This window comes from Protopterus annectens, chromosome 11.part0, assembly GCF_019279795.1.
Source record: "Protopterus annectens isolate FY-2018-M chromosome 11.part0, PAN1.0, whole genome shotgun sequence".
NCBI classification, from domain to species: Eukaryota; Metazoa; Chordata; order Ceratodontiformes; family Protopteridae; genus Protopterus; species Protopterus annectens.
Genome location: NC_056745.1, coordinates 41,423,030 through 41,440,888, shown reverse-complemented (window position 1 = coordinate 41,440,888; position 17,859 = coordinate 41,423,030). Strand labels below are relative to the sequence as shown.

General features: G+C 40.2%; 1 protein-coding gene across 1 annotated transcript in view; it reads left to right on the top strand.

Annotated features, from left to right (window-relative positions):
- Nucleotides 1-17,859, top strand: part of TMEM117 (transmembrane protein 117) — a 1,211,924-nt gene that overhangs the window by 587,174 nt on the left and 606,891 nt on the right. The gene's annotated exons all lie outside the window — the stretch shown is intronic.

Genomic DNA, 17,859 nt, shown 5'->3' with positions numbered 1-17,859 from the left:
GTATGCCTCCACACAGAAGATGCTCTAGCTGAGAATCGAACGGGACAACGTCTTGCTATGAGGTGACAACGCTACTGCAGCACCACCACCGCAGTATTTGTAGGAAAAATTGTTTAAACTATTTTATTTTAAAACTACTTTTTCTCTAGTAAAAGTTGTGTTACTTTTGGGGACTGAGGTAAGTGTTTCAAGTGCTTTTTACTGTGTTTTTTTTTTTTTTTTTTAGTGGAAAAGGTTACTTTTTTGCTACTTACCTGTTTTATTGACTGCTGCTGCCTGGCTTCTCTGGAAATCAGGCATCTTTTCAGTTTAACCTTATAGGTTTATAGGTTGATACTAGGCTATCTGCCCTAGGGCATTTATAAGCCTACCCAGAGTGTGTTTGGCTTTCGCCACCCTTTTAGATTTGTAGACTGTGCCTATGAATAGTAGGTCATAGAATATAGTCCCTTTATGGTTAGTTTATTGTGCCTCTGTCTAGCAGGGACCCAGAAGAGATCCCAGGGGTATACTTACGATCTCCCATCCACTCGTCAGATTTCTCTTGAAGGGGGTCAGTGAGGGGCTCTGCCTAACCTGTACTGGGATTTTGTTCCAGAGTGATGGGAGTCTCTGGGATATGAATCTGTCCCTCCAGCATGTCCTATTTATTTCTGTGCTCAGGTTTTAGTCTCTAGAACGTGTAGCTCTAAGGGATTTGGATTTCTTGAGGTGGAGCATGTCCATTAATTCTGGGTTGGACATGGCTTTATATGTCAGGCACAGATCGCCTCTGAGTAGGTGGTAAGCAACTGAGTAGAGCTGGAGTTTCTTTAGCCTAACTGCATAGGGCATCTGTTTGAGTCCCTTTATCCTCTTGGTGAGGTACTTTTGGGGTCTTTCCAGTTGCTGCAGGTGTCGGGTAAGGTACATCCCAAATGGGGCATTGTATTCAATTATGGGCCTGATGAGCAATTTCAACTTAGTTTCTCAATATGAAGACTTTCAGGGAAGCCCTAAAAGTCTGAAAATGCCTAGTATGGAGAGAGATCTCTCAGCACTGATGGAAATTGTTGGCCTGAGTGATATGTTGAGACAAGCCCCCCCACACACATACTTTTTTAAAGCAACAAGGTGCTGTTCAAGAAGTGACAGGATCGATGTATCAAGGAATGCCATTAGGGGAGTCTTGGCAAATAGTTATTTCTTATCACACCTCCATGATAAACTTGAATTTATCTACCTGAAAAGCGAGTAAACAATTGAGATTTCCAACTCACTATAGTCGGGCGAAATAATTTGACGTTTGGTGGACAGACATTACAAGAGACCAATATTGGAAAAGGCATGAATAAAGATGTTACAGCAAGATGGGAAAGAAGGCAGCAGGCCTTGTAATTAAAATTGAAGACTTACACTAGTAAAAAAAGACAAAACAACTTTAGGTTTCTGAGTGAATGGCAAGGGTGGGTGAGTGAAATGCAGAAAAGAGGAAATCATTAGGGCACAGCAAGGAAGAGAAGCAATATTAGAAGGAAACACAATTCAAATTAAAAGCAAAACCGAAATATTTTTGGGCAGTTTGACCAAGGCGCAAAACCATTTAGGAAATAATTCTAGATGAGCTTAATTATAGATCGGCCTGTGAGTTGAAAGATCCAAGATCGGAAGTGATACACAGATGGCCAGAAAAGATACTGGAGGTTTTTGGAGATTATTGCAACAGTATGTATAAAGAAAAGAAGGTAGATTGATGGACTACCAGATAAGATCCAGGAATTTTTTTGACATCTTAAATTACCAAGGCTGACTCGACTCCAGGCAGAAAAGTTAATTTGCTGGGTAACAGTGGAGGAAGTTGCAGAACAGCTAAGAAGATTGCCCAATGACAAATCTCCTGAGTTGGACAAAATTCAATCTGAATTCTGAAATTGTCTTTGTGGCTTTGAACCATTCTGGTTCTGTCATGTTGTCGTGAAACAATGGAAAAAACACTGGCCTTCTCATCATGGAGGGGGGCACCCACAAAGACATGACAGAACCACAGAGGCACAGAGTGGGATGCGTGCGTGCACACACAGACACACACACATGCATGCACGTGCGCACACACACTCATATCTCCCTACATCATTTCCTCCGCACACACACACACACTCTCGCATCTGCTTACATCATTTCCTCTGCACACATACACACACGCACGCACACACACACACACACACACAAACTAAAAAGGAATAAATAAAAATATAAATAAAAACAAAATTTTCAAAAAGAATGCTTATCCAGTCACTCTAAAATGTAAAAAATAACAAAGAACAGTGAAAACCGTGCAAAAGATACAGAGGCAAGCTGATTTCAGAAAAGTATTCGAAGTTGGTTATGCTGATTGTGATAATGATGTAACAGAAGAAGTAGCAGGAATCTGCAAAACCAGCCTTGAATGTTTTCTGGAATCAGCTTGTCTGTGTATCTTTTGCAGAGTTTTCACTCTTGTTGTTTTTTACTTTTTTGGAGTGACTCAATAAAAAGCATTCTTTTTTTTAAATGTATTTTTATTTATATTTTCATTACATTTGTCATTAGTTCTTGTGTCTGCTACATTGTTACAGCCCTCTCAGCCCCCACTAATACATTTAAGTTTCGACCTCTCTGCTGCTTCTACACTAATTACAATTTTTCTCTGCCCACAGTGAAAAAAGCTAAAGTTTCTTAATTTCTAACCTACCAGGGGTGATTGACCAGTCACAGGATAAGAAAACTGTGATTTGCTGCAGGTTCTGAAGTCACAGAGATCCACAATTGACTTTAGTTCATTCTCTCTAGCTTGTCTGCTATAACCTACACAGAGCTGAGTGAATCTAGGGTGTTTTTTCAAAACTCTGAGAAGCTTGGAAAGCCCTGAATTATAAGAATGAGATTTTCATCAAACATTGAAGAAAAACTCTGCACTGAGCTATTCTTATTGCACTGCCATAGTTGAACTCATTTGCGATTCCACATTTGGACTCCATCTGTAGTGGATTGGCTGCACAAGAGCCCCGTGACCAGCGAAATGTATACAATCTTAGAAATCCAGCTCTAAGGCTCAAATAACCCATTCCAAGAGCAAATAAACTCAGTTTGAGCTGTAGTACACTCCTGACCAGATAACTAAGCATTTCCCCATGCCTTGGTAGAAAGTCTTCCCAAACATTATCCTAAGCAACCTGAACTTCCAGCAGTGGTAGTCACCCCTGCCTCACAAGTAATTCCTGTGACAACCATGAACCAACACTTGCCCATAACTGCTGTAGCCAGCCTGTTTGAGACGGGTGTCTTAAGACAGTGTAAGAATTGTCTCATGCTGTCTGATGATCATCTGTTAATCAAACAGCACATCACAGGGTGTGAGAGATGTACATATATAATGTCCTTTGAGGCAAAAATCTTGTACACAGTTAACTCAAGCACCAAAATCATTAGCAGTCCACCACACCTCACATCTGACTGAGGCCATCACAATGCACATTATCCACCATATGCTGAGGCTGTAATCCCCATAGGCTGAGGTTCTAATTATTAACTTGTCTAAATCTTGTAGACTTATAAAATGTAGTGCAGGCACAAAGCAAACTCATTAACTTAATCTGACCACCTCACATAGCACAAGAGGTCCCAAAGACACAGATGATGAGCCCATCTACTCCCCCTAATATTCTTATTATAGCTGATTCCATTGTAAGTCATACAGGTGCACCTCTTACCAGGCTGAGCATCTGTCAGATCACATAAGCACTTTAGTCCTTGCAACATAACTGCATGACTCTGTTGTAGCACATGTGGGTGTCAGTGACTTGAGCTGTACCTCCCCGGACTATCTGGAGCTCTCAGGCTGTGTGTCCTAGGCAGGTGTGAGCCTAGCACTGAGCAGCAATTCTACCTTCTCCAAGGACGATGCTGCAATATGAGCAAAAAGTAATTGACTTCAGTAACTGCACTACTTTATAGGGTCATTCAAATTGTTAGCCTGGTAGGATATGATCGCTAGACCACACTACATCACTAGGAATGGCCTGCATCTGTTCCATGTAGGGATTTGATTATTAGCAAAGACATTATCCGTCCCCACAATGACTTTTTTTAGGCAATGCCAACCTGATAAGCCCACCAACATAAAGCAAGTAAAGGAAAATATGATCAGCACTTGATGCCTAAACAAGAAACTCCACTCATAAAAACCCTCCTCACTCTGGAGGATGTGGACATCTGTATAGTGATTCAGATGTGTTTTGAAATGGCAGAGAGCACTGCGCAGGGCCTTAACACCTTCCACATGTCATGTTTAGCTTAGCTATTGCACAGCAGGGAAAAAAGTTGGTATCGTCTCAGTCTTCATCTGGAAGAACTCACATCAAGGCTGGTAAAGCAGTATGATACAGTTGAGGTTCTCCATGACCAAATCACCATCAGAAAGGTCCTATACCCTATATTAGCTAGAGACAAAACCTCATCTTTGAACCAAGAAAGCCACAGCATCTGCCTAACGGAACTCAAATTACTCAGTATTAAGCCCATTACAGTTTTTTGTGATTTGAGCTATGTATTCTGTAAAATGGGGACATTACAAATGCACAAGCCCAGAGCTTCCTTGATTTGTCAATTAAAAAAAACTCTCGAACAATTAGTCAGAGAACCAACTAGGGGTAACATCTTGGTTTATAGGTTAGTACTAGGCTATCGACCCTAGGGCCTATACAAGCCTAGCCATAACAAATCCCTGCTTATTTCTTCCCACACTATTTACTTCCCTGGACCCCTGTCTAGCAGGGCGACTGACGTGATCCCCCGGATGAATTTCCTTTCTCCCATCCAATCATCAAGGCTCCTTTTGAAGAGGGCCAAAGAGGCACTCTGCTTGACATGTATGGGCAGTCTATTCCACTAACTATTCCATTAGCAGTGGTCAGCGTTAAATTTTAACATCTTGCTGTCTTTGAAATAAACTATTGGATTTTAAACTGCGGTCTCGATGCTCTCCTTTGGTACTCCAGTGAACATTTGTTTTGGTTTTCCTTTTGAAGAGGGCCAAAGAGGCGCTGTGCTTGACATGTATGGGCATTCTATTCCAGAGTCTGGGGAGTCTCTGGGTCAGGAGCCTATCCCTCTAGCATGTTTTTTTTTTATTGTGATGACAAGATTTAGATCCCTGGAGCGTGTGGCTCTGAGGGATTGGGATTTCTGTAAGTGTAGCATGTCCAGCAGCTCTGGGTTTGACATGGCCTGGTATGTTAAGCAGAGATCGCCTTGGAGTAGATGATATGCAACAGAGTATAGCTGGAGTTTTTTAAGGTGGTCAGCATAGGGCATCTGCTTTAGGCCTGTGATTCTTTTAGTGAGGTATTTCAGCAGCCTTTCCAGTTTTTGCAGATGTCTTGAGAGGTACATACCAAATGGGGCGTTGTATTCTATAATGGGTGTAATGAGGGATGAGTACAGTAGGACAATGACCTCCTTTTTCCTGGATGAAAAGCCCTTAGTGATGAGGTGTGCCACATAGAAGGATTTCCTGACTGTTGTGGTGATGTGGTTATTGTAGGTGAGACCACTGTCCACCTGTGTCCCTGTCTCTTATCACACTTTCATTGTTTAGTGTACTGCCACCTATGTGATAATTCACGGGTACATGTTTTTTCCCAAAGGGGATAACTATACATTTCTTGGCATTGAGCTTGAGCCCATGGCTCTGGCACCAAGCATCTGTTTCTGTAAGGCCCTTTTGTAGAGTATCCACATCATTTGGGGATTCAATAATGGCTCCCAGTTTGCAGTCATCTGCGAACTTTGTTAGCCAGAGTCCCTTAGTATTGGCCTGTACTTCAGAGAACTAGATGTCAAACAAGAGAGGTCCCAGGACTGAACCCTGAGGTACTCCACTTGTCACTTGTATGGAGCTGAATTTGGAGTCAGCTACTTTTACAGTGTGGGTTCTGTCAATAAGCCAGTTGGCAACCCATCGAGTGACGTAGGGATTAATGCCCAGCTTAGTAAGTTTATCTATGATTCCAGAGTGGGGGATGGTGTCAAATGCCTTGGCAAGGTCCAGATAGGCTGTGTGGACTGCCTTACCCGTGTCCACGGCTCTGGAGACTGATTCGAAGAAGTCAATAAGGTTCAGGAGACAAGATCATCCCTTCACGAACCCAAACTGGGTGGGGTACAGTGTTTTAAGGCCAATGTCTTTGTTTATAAGTTCCACGATAATATGTTCCATGGCCTTGCAGATCAGGCTCATCAGACTGATGAGGCGGTAGGTCCTGGGATCCAAGGTGGATCCCTCCTTGTGGAGTGGGATAACTGTAGCTGTGCACCACTCAGTGGGCACAAAGCCTGAGGTGAGGGTATGATTAAACATGACACTTAGGTGAGGTGCCAGTTCATTTTGTAGTTCATGTAGTACACAGCCCAGGATATCATCTGGTCCCATGGGTGCTGTATTCTTAGCTTTGGAAAGTGCGTCTTTTAGCTGTGTGGCCGTTATTACCAGAATTTGGCAATCTTCCAGTATTGAGATGGGCCATTTTGGGGGTGAGAGGGGGGTGAAGTTGGATCTTGTCCTGACTAATATGGGGGGCATATTGAACCATCCCTTGTGTATCTTTGTCACTTGTTAGGTCTGACCATGAAGCTGTCTGCTTTAAAGTAAAATTATAACCAGAGTCCCTTTCTACCCAAGACAGCTTTAGAAGTTTCTCTAGGACATATTGTCTACTCCTAAGAGAAACATTGGCAAGCTTCAAATCCCCACCAAACCCAGTTAACTATACTGTATATGTGAAAATGTACACCACCACACTATACCAGCATGCAAACAGCTGCATAGTTGTAAACTGTAGGAACAAACACAGGGCAAAACCCTGAAACAAGGCCTAATGCTTGAATCATAATGTCAACTATAACAACAAAAAGTGGAGTAGAATTTAAAAAAAAAAAGTGAACTTTGAACAATCCTACAATGGCAAGCGTGGCAGGAGTCTCAAACACAAGTTTGAACTACTAAGAACTTCTTTCTTTTTATTTTCAATAGAATTTCATCAGAATTAAAACCAAGTACACAATCCAGTTTTAAAAGAAGTATCAAATGAATCACAAGATCAGCCCTAGCCAATGAAATACGTGCCTCTGTTCCCTCGTTTCTTCTTAAAGTTACACTGCATTTTAAAACATGTTCAACAAATATAACCAAGTCCTAACCAGTCAGAAATGTTACTCTCTATCTGAAATGGTATAGTTTTGCTGACAAAACTTCTAATAAAATTTTTTTAAAATGAAAACATATTTCTGTAAATAAGAAAATCATGGCTACAAGGAGCAACAGTAATGTCAACTATCTTTACAATAAAAGGAAGAGAGTTTTGACCATAAGTAAGAAGTGCAATTCCCAGAATGATAGAGCCCACATCAGTGCATTAAACAAACAACTCAGGAGCTTAATAGAATCCACCAGACCAAGTCTGAGGCTACAATTAGCCACCCAATCCAAAGACAAGGCCTTTCTTAGTTATGTTTACATCTCTAGAAGCCTAGGTACATCTTGCATTCTGGAGCATTTTCTAAAAAATAAATTTGAAAAGCATAAGATATCTTCTTCTTCTTCGTCTTCCTTCGGCTGCTGCCGTTAGGGGTCACCACGGCAGATCAACTGTTTCCATTTCCTCCTGTCCTCTGCATCTTGCTGTGTCACACCAACCACCTGCATGTCCTCTCTCACCACATCCATAAACCTTATCTTAGGCCTTCCTCTTTTCCTGTTACCTGGCAGCTTCATCTTTAGCATCTTTTTCCCAATATACTCTGCATCCCTCCCCAGCACTTGTCCAAACCAACATAATCTTGCCTCTCTGGCTTTGTCTCCAAACCTTCCAACCTGGGCTGACCCTCTAATATACTTATTCCTAATCCTGTCCATCCTCATCACACCCAGTGCAAATCTTAACATCTTCAACTCTGCCACGTTAAGCCCTGACTCCTGCCTTTTTGGTCAATGCCACTGTCTCCAACCCATATAACATAGCTGGTCTCACTACCCTGTTGTAGATCTTCCCTTTCACTCTTACTGGTACTCGTCTGTCACAAATTACTCCTGACACTCTTCTCCACCCACTCCATCCTGCCTGTACTCTCTTCTTCACCTCTCTTCCACACTCACCATTACTCTGAACTGTTGATCCCAAATACTTAAACTCATTCACCTTTGCCACCTCTACTCACTGCATCCTCACCATTCCTCTATCATTCCTCTCATTCACACACATATATTTTGTCTTAGTCCTGCTGACCTTCATTCCTCTTCTCTCTAGAGCATATCTCCACCTCTCCAGGGTCTCCTCCACCTGTTCCCTACTCTCATTACAGATCACAATGTCATCTGCAAACATCATAGTCCACGGGGACTCCTGTCTGATCTCGTCTGTCAACCTGTCCATCACCATTGCAAATAAGAAAGGGCTCAGAGCTGATCCTTGATGTAATCCCATCTCCATCTTAAACGCATCCATCACTCCCACTGCAGACCTCACCGCTGTCACACTACCCTCAAACATATCTTGTACCACTCTTACATACTTTTCTGACACTCCCGACTTCCTCATACAATACCACAACTCCTCTCTAGGCACCCTGTCATATGCTTTCTCTAAATCCACAAAGACACAATGCAACTCCTTCTGACCTTCTCTGTACTTCTCCATCAACACTCTCAGAGCAAACATCGCATCTGTAGTGCTCTTTCCTGGCTTGAAACCATACTGCTGATCACTAATCATCACCTCCCTTCCTAACCTAGCTTCCACTACTCTTTCCCATAACTTCATGCTGTGACTGATCAGTTTAATCCCTCTGTAGTTACTACAGCTCTGCACATCACCCTTATTCTTAAAAATCGGTACCAAAACACTTTTTCTCCATTCCACAGGCATCCTCTCACTTTCCAAGATTTCATTAAACAATCTAGTTAAAAACTCCACTGCCATTTCACCTAAACACCTCCATGCTTCCACAGGTATGTCATCTGGACCAACAGCCTTTCCATTCTTCATCCTCTTCATAGCTATCCTTACTTCCTCCTTGCTAATCCATTGCACTTCATGATTCACTATCCACACATCATCCAACCTTCTCTCCCTCTCATTCTCTTCATTCATCAACCCCTGAAAGTACTCTTTCCATTTGCTCAACACACTCTCCTTGCTTGTGAGTACGTTTCCCTCATTATCCTTTATCACCCTTACCTACTGCACATCTTTACTAGCTCGGTCCCTCTGTCTAGTCAATCGGTACAGGTCCTTTTCTCCCTCCTTAGTGTCCAACCCTTTATACAACTCTTCATACACCTTATCCTTAGCCTTTGCCACCTCTCTCTTTGCCATGCACTTCATCTCCTTATACTCTTGTCTACTTTCTTCATCTCTTTGTCAATCCTACTTCTTCTTCGCCAACCTCTTTCTCTGTATACTCTGTATACTCTCCTGTACTTCTTCATTCCACCATCAGGTCTCCTTGTCCTCCTTCCTTCTTTCCAAATGTCACACCAAGCACCTTTCTAGCCATTTCTCTTACTAGCTCTGCTGTAGTTACCCAGCTATTTGGTAATGCTTTACTGCCACCCAGTGCCTGTCTTAACTCTTCCCTGAACATCACCTCACAATTACCCTTTTTCAATTTCCATCATTTGATCCTTGGTGCTGCCCTCACACTCATCCTCCTCTTCTTGATCACCAATGTCATCCTACAAACCACCATCCTATGCTGCCTAACTACACCTTCCCTGCCACCAGTTTACAGTCTCCAATCTCCTTCAGACTGGCCCTTCTACATAAGATATAATCCACCTGTACAAATGTAAATATATTGTGACCACTAACAGCTATTAAAACTGTACAAATAGCAATGTTATCAGTAAGAAGTTTTCTTTCCAGTGATAATAGTCAGTGCATTCATAGTCATTCCATAAATAGTGTAATATGTTATAATGCGCACGATGCTACTCAATGCTAGAAGTCTAAATCTCAAAATGCACTCACTCGAGGCATTCCTTAAAATGGAGAACATCAATATCTGTGCAGTGACTGAGACCTGGTTCAAGACTCCAGAGAGCACCCCTGCACTATCAGGCTATAACTCATACCACACTTTTCGGCCATGTAACCTGGACCGGAACACCAAAGGCAGAGGTGTGTCCATATACATTAAGGATATCCACACCCCCAGGCTAGTTGCTCAGCATAATGCAGCCAAGGTTATCCAAGTGCAACTAATTCTAGGCAAAACTGCAATCCAAATTGTAGCTTGCTACAGATCACCCACCATGCCCCAGGATTCCCACTCCTCTTTTCTTGATGTACTGGAAAATATTAGTGTTCAACCAAACACCCTAATAATGGGCGATTTCAACTACCCCACCATTAACTGGGAAAACTACTCATGTACCAACTCCTTCACTCAATGCTTTCTGGAATTCCTAAACTCCAATGCCCTGAATCAACTTATCCATACCCCCACCAGTGTCAACAATATCCTAGATCTAGTCATTACTAGCATGAGTGACCGGTGTTCCACACCTGACGTCAATGTCTCATTGGTCCGATCCAACCATAAGCTAATTACCCTAGATATCCACATACTGCCCCCACCCCCCATTAAGGAAACCATGGTAAAAAATTTCTCCAAAGCCAACTTCATGCTTCTTTAAGACAGAAGTGGTGAACTTCATAACACCCATGCAGATGGACAATACAGTTACGACTACTGAATCCTACACAATTGCACTTTATAAGCACTTACATGAGTGCATGGATTGTGCTATCCCAAACAGAGCCAAGACTCTAGCCTCCAAAAAAAGGAAGCCAGTCTGGTGGTCCCTTGCCATAAACAAACAGTACAATAGAAGGAAGAAACTTTTGCAAAAGAGAGTAAAGTCCCATGAGTGGAGGAGCTCTTGGGTCAGCCTCAGTAAGAAGCTGCGATCCCTGATAAAATCCTCCAACGCTAGTTATGAAAACAAAATCGCCACTGATTCTAAAGACAACCACAAAGCATTCTATAGCTATGTCAAGAATCTCAGTGACAACACTCAGATCTGCTCTGAGTTACAGCACAATGGTACTAAATGTACAGACCCAACTGATATTGCCAACATCCTGGCAGATAGGTTCAGTGCTAACTTTACCCCCCTCTTACCCCCTAAAGAGCCCATCTCTATACCAAAAGAATGCAAAGTTCCTGTAATTGTGGCTGTACAGGTAAAAAACACACTCTCCAAAGCCAAGAACACAGCATTCATGGGACCAGAAAACATCCCAGACTGTGTTCTAAATGAACTACAGAATGAACTGGCACCCCAACTATATACCATGTTCAATCATAGCCTCACCTCAGGCTTTGTGCCTGCTGAATGGTGCACAGCAATGGTTATCCCACTCCACAAGGGGGGAGCCACCACGGACCCTAGGAACTACCATCCCATTAGCCTGACGAGCCTGGTCTGCAAGGCCATGGAAAATATCATCATGGAACTTATAAACAAAGACATTGGTAATCTCCAAACTCTGGACCCCACCCAGTTCGGGTTTGTAAAAGGCAGATAATGTCTCCTAAACCTGACAGACTTCTTTGAAGCAGTCACCAAAGCCGTAGACAAGGGTAAGGTGGTTCACACAGCCTATCTAGATCTTGCCAAGGCTTTTGACACCATCCCCCACTCTGGAATTATAGATAAACTCACTAAACTAGGTATAAATCCCTATGTCACAAGATGGGTTGCCAACTGGCTCATTGACAGAACCCACACTATGAAAGTAGCAGACTTCAAATCCGACTTCAGACCAGTGACAAGTAGAGTACCACAGGGTTCAGTTCTGGGTCCTCTCCTGTTTGATATCTACTTCTCTGAAGTACAGGCTAACACAGAAGGTCTTTGGCTAATGAAGTTCGCAGATGACTGCAAACAAGGAGCCATAATCGAAACTCCTAACAATGTGGACATCCTACAAAAGGGCCTCACTGAGACAGATGCCTGGTGTCAAAGCCATGGCCTCAAGCTCAGTGCCAAAAAGTGCATTGTCATCCCCTTTGGTAAAAACTCTGTACCCATGAACTACAACATAGGCATTAGTATACTTAACACCGAACATGTGATGAGACCTTGGGACACAGGTAGGCAGTAGTCTCTTCTTTGATAATCACATCGCCACAGCAATCAGGAAATCCTTCTACGTGGCACACCTCATCACAAAAGGTTTCTCATCCAGAAAAAAAGAGGTCATTGTTCCCCTCTACTCATCCCTCATTAGACCCATTATAGAGTACAGTGCCCCTTTTGGTATGTACCTCACAAGACATCTACAACAACTGGAAAGGCTGCAGAAATACCTCACAAAGAGGATTACCATCCTCAAACAGATGCCCTACGCAGACCGTCTCAAAAAACTCCAGCTTTACTCCGTCAAATATCGCCTACTCAGAGGTGATCTCTGGCTAACATACAAAGCTATGTGAAACCCAGAGCTGTTGGACATGCTCCACTTAAAGAAATCCCAATCCCTCCAAGCTACACGCTCTAGGGACCTAAACCTTGTCACCACAATAAACAGAACATGCCAGAGGGATAGATTCCTGTCCCAGAGACTTCCAATACTTTGGAATAAACTACCTATCTGTATCAAACAAAGCTCCTCATTAGCACTCTTCAAGAAAAATCCTGATGATTAGATGGGAAATAGGAAATTCACCGCGGGGATCACCTCTGTGGCACTGCTCAACAGTGGCACAGGAAAATAATTTTCTTGGGTGGCAAAAGCCAGGGTTCCTTTTTGGCTGGGCTTGTATAGGCCCCAGGGCCGATAGCCTAGTACCTACCTGTGAACCTCTGAACAAGTCACAAATTATATTTTTCTAAACTTTCACAAAGACATTTTATATCTTGAAAACTATACAGACTAGATATTTGTTGTTAGAACATTTTTGTTAACCAGATATAAGCTTTCACTTGACAGCACAAAAGTCCACTATAAGTGCAAGTGTATCGAACTACTTACAAAAATATGAAAATGTGTTTAATTGTATAATTACCAATACAAATAATACTGGATATCTCTTAAGATGTCTAATTTACAGTGCAAATATTGAAGAAGGTTTTCTTAAGCAGCATCTAAGATTTCACCAGATGTCATGTAACAGTTTGTAAGACACTCATTCTTTGAAGTATTACATATGATAAGGTTTCACCAGATGCCATGCAGCAATTTGTAAGTCACTCATTTTTTGAAGTATTACATATGATAAGGTTTCACCAGATGTCATGTAACAGTTTGTAAGTCACTCGTTTTTTGAAGTATTGCATATGATAAGGTTTCACCAGATGTCATGTAACAGTTGGTAAATCACTCATTTTTTGAAGTATTGCATATGATAAGGTTTCACCAGATGTCATGCAGCAGTTTGTAAGTCACTCGCTTTTTGAAGTATTACATATGATAAGGTTTCACCAGATGTCATGCAGCAATTTGTAAGTCACTCGCTTTTTGAAGTATTACATATGATAAGATTTCACCAGATGTCATGTAACAGTTTGTAAGTCGCTAGTTTTTTGAAGTATTACATATGATAAGGTTTCACCAGATGTCATGTAACAGCTTGTAAGTCACTCATTTTTTGAAGTATTACATATGATAAGGTTTCACCAGATGTCATGTAACAGTTTGTAAGTCGCTAGTTTTTTGAAGTATTACATATGATAAGATTTCACCAGATGTCATGTAACAGTTTGTAAGTCACTCATTTTTTGAAGTATTACATATGATAAGGTTTCGCCAGATGTCTTGTAACAGTTTGTAAGTCGCTCGTTTTTTGAAGTATTACATATAAGGTTTCACCAGATGTCATGCAACAGTTTGTAAGTCACTCATTTTTTGAAGTATTACATATGATAAGGTTTCACCAGATGTCATGTAACAGTTTGTAAGTCACTCATTTTTTGAAGTATTACATATGATAAGGTTTCACCAGATGTCATGCAGCAATTTGTAAGTCACTCATTTTTTGAAGTATTACATATGATAAGGTTTCACCAGATGTCATGCAGCAGTTTGTAAGTCACTCGCTTTTTGAAGTATTGCATATGATAAGGTTTCACCAGATGTTATGCAGCAGTTTGTAAGTCACTTGCTTTTTGAAGTATTACATATGATAAGGTTTCACCAGATGTCATGTAACAGTTTGTAAGTCACTCGCTTTTTGAAGTATTACATATGATAAGGTTTCACCAGATGTCATGCAACAGTTTGTAAGTCACTCATTTTTTGAAGTATTACATATGATAAGGTTTCACCAGATGCCATGCAGCAATTTGTAAGTCACTCATTTTTTGAAGTATTACATATGATAAGGTTTCACCAGATGCCATGCAGCAATTTGTAAGTCACTCGTTTTTTGAAGTATTACATATGATAAGGTTTCAAAAGATGTCATGTAACAGTTTGTAAGTCACTCGTTTTTTGAAGTATTACATATGATAAGGTTTCACCAGATGTCATGCAACAGTTTGTAAGTCACTCGCTTTTTGAAGTATTACATATGATAAGGTTTCACCAGATGTCATGCAACAGTTTGTAAGTCACTCGTTTTTTGAAGTATTACATATAAAGTTTCACCAGATGTCATGCAACAGTTTGTAAGTCACTCGTTTTTTGAAGTATTACGTATGATAAGGTTTCACCAGATGTCATGTAACAATTTGTAAGTCACTCGTTTTTTGAAGTATTACATATAAGGTTTCACCAGATGTCATGCAACAGTTTGTAAGTCACTCGCTTTTTGAAGTATTACATATAAAATTTCACCAGATGTCATGCAACAGTTTGTAAGTCACTTGTTTTTGAAGTATTACATATAAGGTTTCACCAGATGTCTTGTAACAATTTGTAAGTCACTCGTTTTTTGAAGTATTACATATAAGGTTTCACCAGATGTCATGCAACAGTTTGTAAGTCACTCGCTTTTTGAAGTATTACATATAAAGTTTGACCAGATGTCATGCAACAGTTTGTAAGTCACTTGTTTTTTGAAGTATTACGTATGATAAGGTTTTACCAGATGTCATGTAACAGTTTGTAAGTCACTCGCTTTTTGAAGTATTACATATGATAAGGTTTCACCAGATGTCATGCAACAGTTTGTAAGTCACTCGTTTTTGAAGTATTACATATAAGGTTTCACCAGATGTCTTGTAACAGTTTGTAAGTCACTCGCTTTTTGAAGTATTACATATGATAAGGTTTCATCAGATGTCATGCAAGTTTGTAAGTCACTCGTTTTTTGAAGTATTACATATGATAAGGTTTCACCAGATGTCATGTAACAGTTTGTAAGTCGCTCGTTTTTTGAAGTATTACATATAAGGTTTCACCAGATGTCATGTAACAGTTTGTAAGTCGCTCGTTTTTTGAAGTATTACATATGATAAGGTTTCACCAGATGTCATGTAACAGTTTGTAAGTCACTCATTTTTTGAAGTATTACATATGATAAGGTTTCACCAGATGTCATGTAACAGTTTGTAAGTCACTCGTTTTTTGAAGTATTACATATGATAAGGTTTCACCAGATGTCATGTAACAGTTTGTAAGTCGCTCGTTTTTTGAAGTATTACATATAAGGTTTCACCAGATGTCATGTAACAGTTTGTAAGTCACTCGTTTTTTGAAGTATTACATATGATAAGGTTTCACCAGATGTCATGGAACAGTTTGTAAGTCACTCGTTTTTTGAAGTATTACATATGATAAGGTTTCACCAGATGGCATGTAACAGTTTGCAAGTCACTCATTTTTTGAAGTATTACATATGATAAGGTTTCACCAGATGTCATTTAACAGTTTGTAAGTCGCTAGTTTTTTGAAGTATTGCATATGATAAGGTTTCACCAGATGTCATGCAACAGTTTGTAAGTCACTCGTTTTTTGAAGTATTGCATATGATAAGGTTTCACCAGATGGCATGTAACAGTTTGCAAGTCACTCGTTTTTTGAAGTATTACATATGATAAGGTTTCACCAGATGTCATTTAACAGTTTGTAAGTCGCTAGTTTTTTGAAGTATTGCATATGATAAGGTTTCACCAGATGTCATGTAACAGTTTGTAAGTCACTCGTTTTTTGAAGTATTACATATGATAAGGTTTCACTAGATGTCATGCAACAGTTTGTAAGTCACTCGTTTTTTGAAGTATTACATATGATAATGTTTCATCAGATGGCATGTAACAGTTTGTAAGTCACTCATTTTTTGAAGTATTACATATGATAAGGTTTCACCAGATGTCATGTAACAGTTTGTAAGTCGCTCGTTTTTTGAAGTATTACATATAAGGTTTCACCAGATGTCATGTAACAGTTTATAAGTCACTCATTTTTTGAAGTATTACATATGATAAGGTTTCACCAGATGTCATGTAACAGCTTGTAAGTCACTCGTTTTTTGAAGTATTACATATGATAAGGTTTCACCAGATGTCATGTAACAGTTTGTAAGTCACTCGTTTTTTGAAGTATTACATATAAGGTTTCACCAGATGTCATGTAACAGTTTATAAGTCACTCATTTTTTGAAGTATTACATATGATAAGGTTTCACTAGATGTCATGTAACAGCTTGTAAGTCACTCATTTTTTGAAGTATTACATATGATAAGGTTTCACCAGATGTCATGTAACAGTTTGTAAGTCACTCGTTTTTTGAAGTATTACGTATGGAAACGTTGCTTATTATAATAATTATTAAAAATAACTAGCAATATTTCCTTTATATTGTGATATAAAACAGTATTTTCAGTGAATTGTCCTGTTTCCCATATTGGAGTTTCACATCAAGCATCTCAATAAATTGTAGGACTCTCAGTTATGAAAATGTGAGCATAAATATGAAGAATTAATGGCAATCAAATATTAATTTCTCCATGGCAGGACATCGTAGACTAACAGTCTTAGTATCATTGTATTAATCACACCTTGCCCTTTATAATACTGCATATGTATATTATTAACTGGTAAGTCAGTTAGTTAAAGAAGTCGGACCAAAAAAAGTTATGGACACCATAAGAGGTATGAGTGTGAACTGGAAGTATACAAAAAGGCATTTTAGGCTTGAGTGAGACGAAAATCATTAAGAAACAAGGGGATAAACCGGCCTCCTGCTGCTTGGGCTGAATGAGATAGTCTTACTCTGCTCACCATTCCAACAAAGAAACATTTTTTGACGGGTTATAGTACTGTTGTGGTCTAGACGGGTTTTTTGTTGTTGTTTTTCAGTCTCTCTCTCTAACTACATCCAAGCCTTTTGGCTGATAAAATACCTCATTCAGGTATTTTAGACAAACTCACAAACTTAGGCATAAATCTCTATGTCACCTGATGGATAGTCAGATGGTTCAGAGATAGGACACATGAAGTTAAGGTGGGGGAAGCCACCTCTACTAAGAGGCCTGTTGTTAGTGGTGTCCCACAGGACTCAGTACTTGAAAATCTCCAGTTTGGAATATATTGCTCTGAACAAAAGGCAGATGTGGAGGACCTTTGGCTGACCAGATTTGCTGATGACTGCAAACTGCTTGCAATCATTTAATCCCCAAAATATTTAGATATCATCCAGGAGGGCCTGACATAGACATAAATGGTGTTAGAACCATGTCCTAAAACTCAATGCAAAAATTTTGTAATTATACCTTTGGGAAGATGACCACCCCTGCAAATTACAACATTGATAACACACCTCTAAGAGTAGACCCAGGGGTAAGGGAGTTGGGAACTCTGGTTGACCGTAACCTGAACTTTGATCACAGTGTGT